Source organism: Malania oleifera, chromosome 5 (genome assembly GCF_029873635.1).
Source record: "Malania oleifera isolate guangnan ecotype guangnan chromosome 5, ASM2987363v1, whole genome shotgun sequence".
In the NCBI taxonomy this organism is placed as follows: domain Eukaryota; kingdom Viridiplantae; phylum Streptophyta; class Magnoliopsida; order Santalales; family Ximeniaceae; genus Malania; species Malania oleifera.
In genome coordinates, this window is record NC_080421.1 from 34,580,463 (window position 1) to 34,594,228 (window position 13,766).

The 13,766-nt window shown below is 34.9% G+C and overlaps 1 pseudogene; it reads right to left on the reverse strand.

Moving 5' to 3' along the window:
- Positions 1-5,112: 5,112 nt before the first annotated feature.
- Positions 5,113-12,004, reverse strand: LOC131155447 (pectin acetylesterase 8-like; annotated as a pseudogene).
- Positions 12,005-13,766: the final 1,762 nt, after the last annotated feature.

Consider the following 13,766-nt stretch of genomic DNA (forward strand, 5'->3'; position numbering starts at 1 on the left):
TTAGGCCAAGCGACCGAAATCACGAAGGATAGGAAAATCACCCTAGGTTAGCTAATCGACCCCTTGCTCGACAGACCGAACCCTTTTGAAATTCAAACTGTGCTATGAGAGATAGCCAACCGACGCCTTGGTTTGGTCGACCAAACCTCTTGGCTTCTCAAATTTTTACTATGCTAATCCAGGTTAAAACTTAATTAAACAAATTTTAAAATACCCGTTATGTCCCTAACGGTCAAAATTCTCCTAGACTCTATATATACCCCTTCATTACTCATTTTTAAGCATGAGATTAAATTGAAAATCCTATACAAATATCTTTGTTTTTTTCATTCCTTTACTCTCTCATACTCCTTTTATTTTTTAAAATTTTTTCAAGAGAGCATTCACCTTGGGCATTCATTTTTCCATATCAAAATCATTTTTACTCTCACTTAGCTTACATTTTTCAAAATCATTTTTGAGAGTAAGATTATAGTTTCTCCCACATATTTTTTTGATAAATATCTTTGGGAGTAAATTTCATATAGCTTGTGATTCTTGCACATTTATTGCAAGATTCCGAAGGCTCACTAATCCTTATTGCAAATATTTCTTTTGAGCAAATACCCTAGGCTTCTCCTATATTTATTTTGAAATATATTTTTGAGATAATCTTTCAGTAGATTAAGAGTACCTTAAGCATATTTTTATTCACATATTTTTGCTTGAAAAGGTCTCTCATTTTTATTTGAGCATAAATTATTTGAAAGCAAAACCCCAAGTTCTCATATACTTTGATTGAAAATATTTTTGGAGAAAATTTTTATTAGGGTTCAAATCTTCAAGTATTCATAATATATATATATATATATATATATATATATATATATATATATTAAAATATTTATTTTGAGAAAAATACCCACACTCACTTGAGCTTTATTTCATATCGTACGAGAGTGTATTGTGCTTATTGTTGTACATCTCTATTTTTTGAGAAGCACTTGTTTGTATGAAAAATATTTCATATTTTTTGTATTCCCGACGTGTAGTTGGAAGCGGATTGCACTTATCTGTAACGTGCATGGGATTGCTTAGACCCAGTTAAGAAACCACCGGATGGTTTAGACCCAGTTAGGAAAATCAGGTGCACATTTCTAAGGTGTGATTGTAAAGGTTGGGGTCAGCCCTGTAAATGTGAGTTGGGGTATTCTCTTGCCTAGTAAGGAAAGGGTAGTGTAATCAACTGCGATTTGAACCTAACCTAGGAAGGATAATTTTTAAATACCTAATTCACCCTCCTCTTGGGAATACACCAATTCCAACAACATATCCCCGTCACCACTCTCTGAGTCTTCTTTTTCCACTACATTCGCAAACTTTGATGGATCCTCTCTATTCTCTGTATTCCTTTTGTTTTTTTCTCTAGACAATCTCATTTTATGTGCCCATTTTTCTCGCACTTGAAACACTGTATATCCTCCCTTTTCTTGGACTTAGACCGAGATTTATTGTTACTCGATTTGCTCCTAGAATTGCTTCTCCCACGTTCTTGGTTACCTTTGACGACAATCCCTTCCCCTTGTAAATTCTTATCACTGACTTTCTTCGTCTAATAAAAACCTAATAGAGCACTTGTGATCTCCTTTAATTCAAGAGTTTCTTTTCCCCACATAAGAGTTGTAACCAAATTTTTGTACGTATGAGAAGTAGGTAGGGAATTTAGTAACATCAACACCTTGTCTTCGCCTTCGAACTTCACATAAAATCGTTTCAAATCACTGATGATCTGGTTGAACACGTTGATGTGTTGGTTCAAATTTGAACCCTCTGACATCTTAAGACCATACAGTTTCTGCTTAAGATAAAGCTTGTTCGTTATTGACTTGGACATATACTAACTTTCCAGTTTCAACCAAACTGCCGCCGGTGATTCCTCGTCCATGACATGATACATCACGTCATCAACCAGACAAAGTATGATAGTTACCACAACCTTCACTTTTAGTTCCTTCCAATTAATGTCGTTTATGCCTTTTGACAGCTTTTTGTATAACGCTTTCACCATGCCATGCTGCACTAACAAATCCTTGACCCTCCTTTGCCATAATCTAAAATTTCCAGATCCGTCAAACTTGACCATGTCGAAATTCATAGAAGAAATCCCAGACATCGTGACCTGGGCTCTAATACTAATTGTTGATGAAAAACGTGCAGCAATTATGATGAATAATGTGGAAAAACACAGAGATAAAAAAATCAAGAAACACACATAGATTTAACGTAGTTCAACAATATGCCTACATCCACGGGAGCAAGCGACGGATGAATTTCATTATCATCCAAAATAGGGTTACATCATATGTATTTATATTAATCCTAACTACACAGAAGTATTAGAAAATTCCTCAAATACCCCTGTACCATACCACAGGGGCACCCCCAACCTATTAATCGTCCTAATTAATAAAAAATTATTTGATGTCAAACAAAACCGTCGACGATTTTTTTCCTAATTGTCTTTTGGAAGAAACCATCAATGTACTTATAGAAAACCGTCGACGGTTTTTCTTTAGGTTAGCTTCCTAGTTTTCTTCAACTTACTTTCTCTATACATGTGTTCCACTTGATATTGGTCACATACTACAACAATTATCTTGTTGTACTTAAAATTATGATTGAAAAAATCTATTTTTTATGCTTGTTGATTGTGCCATTCATGTGCACCTCCTCGAAATGTAATAGTGATTGTTTAGTTAAGATGGTTGTCTTAAAAAATAGGTCTCCTAGGCAAGGTGAATCACCCATTGCCTAGTCACCCAAGTGACTAAGTAGAGAATCGCCTAGAAGAGGCATAAGTTAAATATTGCAAATGAGTCACAAATTTCTTATCACTCAAGTGACACAAAAGTTATAATTAGCTAGTTAGGTAATAAAGAACATGAAGTCACATGGCAATGATGGTCACATATTTCATCAACCAAAGATCATTCATCATATCATCACCTAAATCATTAGGCGAAGATTGTCCATCATTAAGCAACAAGACAGATACACATAAGACAACTATGTTACTTATAATAAATTGTACCTTTAATTTTATGAATTTGTCCCAATTTATGATTAGGTTGTTGAGTTTTATAACCGTTCTCTATTATTAGGATTTATTATTTTGAATTTATGCTTATAACACTACAAAAAATTAACTTTTTAGTGACAAAATGAAATCGTCACCAATAAGCCAGAACTGTCACTATTAGTTATTAATGATGGCTTAGTGGCAGTTCAATATTCAATACTATTTCAACTGTCTCAAGTGGCCATTAGTGACACTTTCATAAATTATCACTACTACTCAATTAGTAGTAATGACGGTTAATCGTCACTAAAAGTTACTAAAACTCAAATTATTTTGAAGTCGAAATTCATCACTACTATTGGGCTTTTAATGACGGAGTCAAATTCATTACTAATACTTTGACTTTTAGTGATGGTTTCAAATGCGTCAGTAACACTATGACTTTTAGTTACTATTTCAAAGTTGTCACTACTACTCGAGCTTTTAATGACAACTTCAAATCCATCTCTAATACTCTGGCTTTTGGTGACAAATTGCTATTACAGTAAATGCACTACTTTTTGGGTGCCACTAAGCCAATAGAGGGAAAATGAGAGAATAGGGATGGAGAAGAGATTAAGAGATTAAGAGGAAGTATGAGAGAGAAAATTAGAGGGAGAAAAGAAGAAAGAAAAAGATGGAGAGAAGGAAAGGATGGAGAGAAAGAGAAGAGAGAGAGAAATGTGGAGATAGAGAAGAGAGAAACATGGAGATATAAAGAGAATATAGAGAATATTAAAAGAGAAAAAAGAAGAGAGAAATATGAAGTTAGAGAGGAAATAGACCATGGGGAGAGAGAGTCTTAAAACACATTTTGATTTCGGTATGGCCCATTATTAAGTGTGCACTAAAGATAGAGCTCATAGCATGCACATAGGAACAAAATTAGGGGAATCCATCCTTATTATCATGCTTGCCAACTCAATTTGTACAATTAATTCGTTTCCTCATGCTCTCACTATTGATCAATATTTATCAAGCATGATACTATTTGGCAGGTAATGTGGCTGAGTTGATCATTAAGATATTCAAGGAATTGAAGGTTGGCTTCCACTTTAGCCTCTTTTTTTTTCAACCAAGGGTGACTACTCTTTGCAAATCTTGCTACATTGGGTATTTTCATACGTTGCTACTCAATTTTTTTGAGGAGTTACCATTTGAGTTAATTTTAGTGCTTAATCGACTAAATAAATTAAGTCGAAAAGGTCTTTAGATAAGTTCTCTCTCATAAATGTTATGATATTTTTATTGATATATGGGTGTGCTAATTATTGTAGGTGTTGTTTTTTTTTTGGGTGCAAGAAAAATTTGTTAAAACTCAACTTTTCTGAAAATTTTTTGATGCACATCATACATTTCAACACTAATAATAATAATATTAATATTAATAAGCTCAAATAAAAAGATTTTATTGAGCTAATGATAAGAGATCACAATCAATGACCCAAGCAACAAGTCTGGTGGAGTTGGTTCCCTCACTTATTTGGCAAGCTTATTTGATACGCCCAAAATAATCTAGCCAATGAGGGCAAGTCAACGCCTATCTTGCACCTTCTCCGGGTCTGACATTCTGACGAGTGATCAGCTCCAACCCAATAAAGAGGAGGAGAGATCCACGCCAGTAGCTTTAATAGCCGAGTAATAGGTGCATGCACTTATGACTAGGGAGCGATTCACGCCCCCGCGCAATAAATTTGAGCCAACCTACGGTCAACTCGAGCCCCTATAAGAAGGGATCTGGAGAAAAGACCAAGGTAAGTCATTCAACTCATTCTACTATTGCATTCAACCTCTCTAAAAGCATTTCTCTTACTTAAGCATCGGAATGATCCCCCGGAGTACACCTCGGGTCCTCCAAGCCTTCATTTTCTTCCCCTTTCAGATCAACGGAAGTCGAAAGAGCATCCTAGCAAATTTTACCCCGCAACATTATTCATAAATTTCACTATGACCCAATTGTATCTCTTCACTCCATGAGAATATTGGTGTTCTTTTTAGCCATAAACCTGGTTGTGTCAAGTAGGGTTGCATGGATAAGCGCAATCTACCACCTGGAAAGTACTCCGATCGTAATACCAGTCCCCAACTGCCTTTGCAATTGTCTGCAGTGTATATGTATATACACATAATTCATGCAAGAAATATGAGATTTTCTATTGACACTTTTAGCAATTGTGTATGAGAATGAAAAAAACATATCAATATGAAGAAGAAGAAGATGATGATGATGGAGCAATCTCTTGCGGTCTTATTCAGTAAGGGAGATTCATCTCCAAACCATGTTTCCTGTTTTTCTGATTGGCAGTGGTCATAGCAGCTATCAATAAACCTTCCACTAGATGAAACACCATCCAGCCTTGCCAATGCAGCTAAAAATTGTGCTCTAAAATCTGAAAATAAACACCAAATCCGTCAGCCAGTTCTTCGACAGCCAAACTCGCTGTAGAATATCCCTTTGGGACCAGCTCATTACTCAGCTAGCTGCTTGGACAGGTATTAACAGGTACATGAATTAAAAATTAATATAGACACCCTTTAACATTTCAGGGAGCTTTCGCTTTGATTCATTACCTTTTAATCTTTTCAACTAATATCTGCATGTCATTTTAGTCTTTTATGCTCTAGTTTCATACTAAATACCCCCAGCTTTTGACATTTTATAAATTTTTTAGTGTCATGTTTATAATTTTTGCATTAAAATTTTGAAACAAATAAACAAAACAAAAATTAGAATGAAGGCAACAGGTCATTGTTAAGAAGCGGCACTAAATAATGTTACCGTGATTTTCGATTTAATTTTATTTATGTAAGAATACTAAATTTTATGTGAAAAACTAAAGAGTAAATAAATAAGACAAATTTTGAATAAATACAACATTTAAAATTATTTTTACTTCCATTTATACAAAAAAGTTCTAAAAATAAAAACAAAATTTCTTGATTAACAAATAGTGAATTATAATAGTTTTTTTAGTGGCCTGATATGCAATTTCTTAATTCTAATTATAAATCATTCTTTGGGCATTCTATGCAACACTGAAATTTATGACTATAACTTAATGGATTGAAGCTGACAAGGTGAGCACTGCACAATATCAGCCTTGCATTTATGCCAGTGACCATGCGGATCATTAACACCGGGTGCCAAAATGTTATGTATCTGAGGAGTAACAAAATTGCAGAGAGTTAGAATTACCAGGGGAGCAAGGATCATAAACTGGAGAGATGAAGTGCTTAGAAACTCTTCGGAATATATTCTGCTAATGATGAGAACTCGTGGATTAAATTCAATCCTAAAAGTACATTCGTGGTGACCCAAAAAAAATATAGCACTATAATAATAAAGAGGGAGAGGAAATACAAACAGAAACAGAAAGAAGCCGTAAAATTCGTCGACGAAAGCACCGCGTTCGTCGACGACTTTGCATTTTGGGGGATAATCATAATTTCAGGAAATTGCCCAAGCTTCGTCGACGAAGGTCTTTAGGATTTCGTCTACGAATACAAGGCTTCATCGACGAGAAAATACCGAGAGACGGTTCGGGCTGCTTTGAATTTCGTCGACGAATACAGGACTTCATCGACGAATTTACTGAAGGATTCGTCGGCGAATCTAGCTCTATAAATAGATAAAAACCGGATTTTTATTCATTTCTCGCGCCGCTCTCTCTCTCCTCTCTCTCTCTCCTACGAATCCTCTCACTTCTCTCTTCGATTCTGGCCCCACCAGTCACCGAATCAAAGATTTGAGGCTACCACGACACTCCTGGCGAAGTTCTCTACAAATCTGCCGGAGCAGATCGTCGGAAAAATAGAGTTAGATTTTATCCAAGATTCAGGGTAAGATCTTTTAGTCCCTTTTTGGCCTTATGGCAATTATAGGAAATAATGTAAGTGGAAAAATACTAATATTATGTTCTGACATATGTTGGTTTCAGAGTGTTGTGTAGAAGGCCCTGCGGGTGTTAGGCTAGTTTATCATAGGGGCTTTTCAAAGTTAAGGTAAGGGAAATATGTTATGCTAGGTATTTCTTAAAATACTATACAGTTTATTTAATTATGAAAATTATGTATTTAGCATGGTGTGGCTTGTGAATATGAATATGGTACGGGGATATGTTTTATGAATTTAATTTCATGATTTTATGAATTTCAGTATTATGATTATGCGAATTTCAATACCATGATTTTATGGATTTTAGTACCATGATTATACGGATTTATGATTACTCGAATATCAGTATTATGATTATGCAGTTTCAGTGTTATGATTATTTAGTTCTCAGTATTACGACATATGAATTACAGTACAGTTATGCAGTATCATGGTTATTACGATTACTTCAGAATCATGGTAAATCAGATAGTTATGTATAGAAATATATTATATGATATCAGACCCTGTTGGACTTGCAGTTACAGAGCACGGTACCGTTGCTACAGATATTATGTTACTTTATGAGTGCAACCACCTATTCAGATAATACGTGATAAAGTCGATCACCTAGGCCCTTGAAGAGGTTAGGCTCCCCATCCGGATATGGGTTGATGTGGGCAGATCGATTGACGGAGTTCAGTTATTTATTCCTGGTTGGCCAGTCAGGGTAAATCCAGCTTATGGGCCGCACAACTCTGTCATGAGGGGGTAAGTCATGACACACAGATAGCCACAGGAAACAGTTTCAGTTACTATTACGTACGTACTGATTTACAGAAACAAGGACCCTACTTATGTACGCTAGAAGTATTTTGAATTATAACCTATAAAAACTGCTATGTTAAGCAACATGGAAAGGGGTGATATATTTTATTATTTGTACCGTACTTTTGTATTCAGTTATTCATGTTTATATGAAAACAAATTTCATGATATATATATATATATATATATATATATATATATATATAGTAGCTCATTTGCCACACACTAATAAAAGCATATTTTTCTTACTGAGCGTTGGCTCATCCTAGTATTGAAACATTTTTCAGGTGATCCAGGTAGGCAAACAGACCAGGCTCAGAGGTAGAGGGGCATCTGTTGTGCCCTGTCAATAAAGTGAGTATAGTGGAGGATTTCTGTATTGCCTTAGCTAGCTGAGGGTATTTTGGGAATTCAGTTATATGTGTAAATTTTGGGAGACATGTTAGTACTCTGGTATTGGTATTGTATGGTATGGTATTGTATATATTTACATATGGATATGTTTATTCAATTTCTATTTCTTGCTGCTTAGGTTATGATTGGGTTTTTTTTTCCCAGTATGGTATCAGAGCATGTAGAATATCATAGTATAAAAAAAAAAACCATTTAATTAAGCAAGTCGTTACAACTTTTACCAGTGGACAATAAATATTGTCATTTTCCTTTCTAGAAGGGAGACATAACAAGAACTAAATTCAGAAGCACAATAATAATTCTATAGAAATGAGACTAAACAAGTAAACATGTAATGCCATGTTGGATATGTCCCAAAGGATATGTTCCACATGAATGATATGGGTCCAACATGAAGGATAAGTGCACCATATGATAAGGGAAATGAAATGACTTATGATGAGGGTAATGAAAGGTCTTATCTATAGATTAACTAAAGGGATTACCCAGAAAAGGAATATAGCTAAACAAAACACAAACAATTTTCTACAGCAAGAGTTGAGCCAATTCATCTTCCAACCTAACATGCATTTTTTGCTCTTCAAGATTTTGAAAGCCGAAAGGCACCAAAACATATCTAGGCATCTTATCAATCTTTTCACACTCATTTTTACATGTTGAACTGCCATCAATAATAGAAACAAAAACAAATAGTAGTAATTTAGAGGTGGTGTACATTCACAACCTGTCAGACTTGGCAACATATATTCCATATCAAGAAATAACAAAGAACTTCCATTTGAAGAAATGTTGCATTGAGTGCCGTTCAAACTTGTGTGGCCACCTTAAACAGGTTAGCAGTGTGCCTCTAAAGAATGACAAATTGTTCATTGTAGCAAGAGAAAAAATGTCAAATTGTTTTAAGAATGTAATTGAAAAACATATTTTAGGTAGAAGCAAAATAACAAAGAGAAATATACTTCCAAGGGATGACTCATCAACATCACATTATGATCTAACCCTAAAGTGCATGATTTCGTCACATATATTTTATCCATAGATGCCTTCAAGAACATGTTATCAATGTTCCATTCATTCCAAGTTATTCAAAAGCATCAAGTACCCTGCACTCCAATATTCAAAATTTATTTTTTTTAAAAATTGAATCAAACAGTCTAGTATTATGAGGAAATAAAATGGTACATACATAAAAGAGTTCTCCACATAAAACTGTAATGGGAAGAATAATTCACACGTGCTTGACAATGAATTTTAACAGGAACCAGAAATGAGCTAACCTGCCATGAATCATAGGCTGAATTTAATATAAATAGTGGTGTTTTGATTTGTCTGACCACATTCTGGGGGAAAAAACACTGCAAAATGAAGGTAAAATTTATCGACAAGAGCAACAAAGAAGTTGAGAAGAGTGAAAATTATCAGAACCGCCAACTTACCAACTTTGCTTTCATTCGTGAAGTGCAGTATGAAGGCAAATGTTTTGCTGATCCCTGCACAACAGAAAACAAATAAATCAAAAACCAAAATTGATGAATCGACTTGAAGTGGACGGCAAATTTCCCTTTTTGTGCATTATTGTCTGACAAAATGCTGTGCCAACAAACATTAAATTATTACCCAAAATGAAAATCTGTGTGTAGTGTGAGTGTGCGTGTGTGTGTGTGTGGGAGAGAGAGAGAGAGAGAGAGAGAGAGAGAGTACATGCGTTGTGACGACTCCATCATAGAAATTTTCAATATATTAGGCTCCATTGACATCTTTCCTGTCATAGAGCACAAGATGCTTATTTTCATGTAAAGTAGAATAACTTTCACATGGCTTTGGATACAATATTGAAGCAGAAAATCTCATAATGAGCTTACGCATGGATAACCAGCATCTGAAACGCATTTAACTCTAGTATCCACAGGAAGTAGGCATTTGAAGCTATCACAATGCAAAATGGAAGCCAATCCACCAGCTGAGCAGCCAGAGAGAACAGCCTGTCATAATGTCATATCAGTTACTAAAAAGAATAACAAAAATGAGACAAAAATTGCGGAATCATCGTATGAGGCATACATTTGTAGCATTTTTCATTCCCTTGGCTAATAGATCCTCTATGACAGCCGGAATTATCCTCGCTCCTCTGAAGTGAAGTTTAGTAGCCTAATCCAATTGACATATTTAAAAAAAAAAAAAATGAGCTGAAAATGCTTAAATAGTATAGTTTAAGAGCCTTCGTTATATAATTCAAACAACTTACTGGATTGACTTCTTCCACATCACCAGTAAAAGATGCTCCATCACAGTACCTGATCTTGACTCTATTCCAATTATAGAAGTCTGGATATTGAAGTAAAGTTTAACATTTTCTCTTAGATAGCAATTAAGGATTTTGCGAATCCACAGACCCCATTTGAAGAAAGAGGTAAAATCATAAAACAATAAGCCATCTATCAGGCTGGACCTGGGTTGAATTTTTTCTCCTTGCTTAGAATCCCAGTGAAAGCAATGCGCTTTAGCATTTCCTTCGATGAACCTAACCGAGTGCTCTTTCGAGTAAGACAATCTGTGACATTGTTGCACCATCCTCCTCCCTGAGGAGCCAAAAGAAACAAACAAGCCCCCACATCGCGTTACCAGGGCTCTGCATAGCCTCGCAAAAAATGAGAGTGGAACGAAAGAACAAATGGTATATGATAAGAAATGAAAAAGACCAACCTCTAAGTGAACCAACCGATTATCAGCCCCTGCACCAAACCCCTTATCAAAGTGATAAGCTGGGGGGCTCCCATCCAAGCAAACTGCACAAGACATCAAATTCCAAAACCTTGAATATGATGTTAAGATAACACCCACAAAAATTGCAATAAAGCAACGAAGATTGGACATAAAGTCAAGAAACAAAGATGTAGTCTTATTATATATATATTTTAATGCAATTGCAGCTCTCACCAGCTCCTTTTGCCACTGCGCTCTGGACATAGGTAATGCTGATATTGCGACCTTCTGCTCTCAGCAAGATCAACACAAGGACTAGGAAATTTAACCATATGCTTAATTTTGCGTTCACCATTCTGCAAATCCCCCCCCCCCCCCCCCCCCCCCCCCCAAAAATCATGAGAAGTGCAAAAAAGGAGAGGAGAACAAACGAAGACAGCGTATCACGGGGGATTACTTTTATATTGGGTTAGGCTATATATGGAAAATTTTCAATATTGTAGCGGTAAACCTATACAGTCAAGAACAGTTATGAAGTAAGATTCGGCTTTGCTTTCCTTTTTGAGTTTTTCCTCACCCAAAAAAAAAAAAAAAAGCTTTTCTCTGTTACACTTGGTGAGTATAGCGATACTAAAACCGACACTCGGTTCTATACCAAAGCCAAACCCCAGAAGATCCCAACCCTTCAATGTTCTTCACAAGAACTTGCTGGCGATTGAATGAAAATAGAAATTAAAAATGCAGAACAGAATGAAACGCCATGCCATTATCCAAACACCGAGTATTGCGGACAGCACGTATGCCCCTTCCAAGAAGAACTCCCACTCCAATGGCGGAAAAAGAGCAACAACCCAAAAGATTGAAAAGAGCTTACATGAATTACGACATTTTTATAGTTGAAGAGGAAGAATTTGAAATCCCTTGGGCTCGTAAAAAGCCAAAACAGGTAGTTTTAATAGAATCCGAGTAGAACCCAGTTCAGGATTTTGGTTTCTGAAAAAGAGCAAGCTACCTTGGAGTTGAGAATCAAGCATGGCAGGGGGTAAAAGATGTCGAGATGTGTGAAACACAAAGGGGCTTGCGATCCTGGAATTAAGAGCAGAGGACCTGGAGTGGCAACCGGGACTGATTTTATTCGCTCAAAGCCTCAGAATGTTGAGTTTTTTCCCGTTTTAATTTTTTTTTTAAATATATTTAATAATACCTCATTCTGATAAGTATTTCCCAGAATGACTCTAACGTAATCTCGCTACTCCAAATAGCGATATTAATCAAATCTCGCTACTTGAAATAGCGAAATTTACTTTTGACTGAAGGGCTCGTGCTAATGCGTGGCAAATCTCGCTACTCCAAGTAATGAGATTTAATTGGGATAATTAATGCTCTGTCAGCTGCCTTTCAACGCGTGGTAAATCTCTGCCAACCGTCTTTTGACACGTGATAAATCTCGCTACTCCAAGTAGCAAGATTTTATTGGAATAATTAATACTCTGCCAACCGCCTTTTGATGCGTGGTAAATCTTACTATTTGGAGTAGCGAGATTTGCTTCAAAATAATCTCGCCCGTTCTTCCTCCTTTCTTACATGAACAGAGTACCTGTTATAGAGCCGAGCAGGTTGCCGTTGAAGGAAGACTCCGGAGCAGGTGACCGTTGCGGATTTCATCAAATCGAAAGTTATATAAGGAGATGAGATAAGTTATGTTTTTCATGTTCAGTGCATAGATTTTTAAATTATTTTTATTTCATCCAAAACTTCGATAATCGGAGAGAGAGTTTGTGATTTGTGTTAAAAGATTCGTGGATAAACATTACTCTTAAGGTTTGAATTTCATTGTTTTGGTATTTGAATTTAATTTTTTGCCGATAATATTTTATTTTTTACATTCAAACTGTTATTCAATATTTATTTATTTTTTTTGGATTGTTGTTTCATTGTAAAATGCATTATCTTTCCTGCCCTAGAATTTGTTGAAGTTTCCTTCACTCACTAAATTTGTTGAATTTCCTTCTACTCTTTTGAATATAATTGTGCAATTATAATTAGATCATATGGTTTACTTTCAAAATGGAAAATTTTGTTATTCAATCCTTGAATTTTCTTCTATTGTTTTTAATATAATTGGGCACATCCACTAAAGTTTTTCAAGAACATGTAAATTATATGGTTTTAATTGATGCTTTGAGTTAATGTAAGTGCACATTGTAATTATAAATTGTATTGTCATTTATCGTATTAAGTGCATATACTTTTCTATAAGTTAACGAAATTTAGAATTTAAATTTTGACTTATTTTATTTCCTACACAAACTTTAATAATTTTAACTCATTTAAGAATGTAATGCCTATGATATATTTCATAGATAACGCATAGAGTATATATATACACGTGTCTTTGATGTTTCTTATATTTAATTTCAAACTTTAATTTTCCTTGAATTTTAGTTTCAATTCCTAATGAATCAAGTTTATACCTTGAACCAACCACATAATAAAGTTCATGTTGAGCCGCATGTTTGAAACATTTGGAATAGATTAGAATAGAACTTTATAATTATAATATAAGGAGTATCATTTGTGAATTTTTTATTGTCAAATAAGAGGTCCTAGTGACGGGATTAAGTCCCCTCTCCCTCTCTTATGATTACTAGAATACAATAATTAATAGGATAAAAGATATTCATTTTTTTTAAGTTTGCTTAAAAGACAAATATCTTTCCTGAAATTTCAAAAATGTCACGAACGTCTCCTAAAGTATAAAAAATGTTAAAAACCTCATTTGATGTTTGTTAAAAGAAAATGAAATTTATCTTAAAAAAAAAACTTGTCTTTTTACAAATTTTAAAGTGA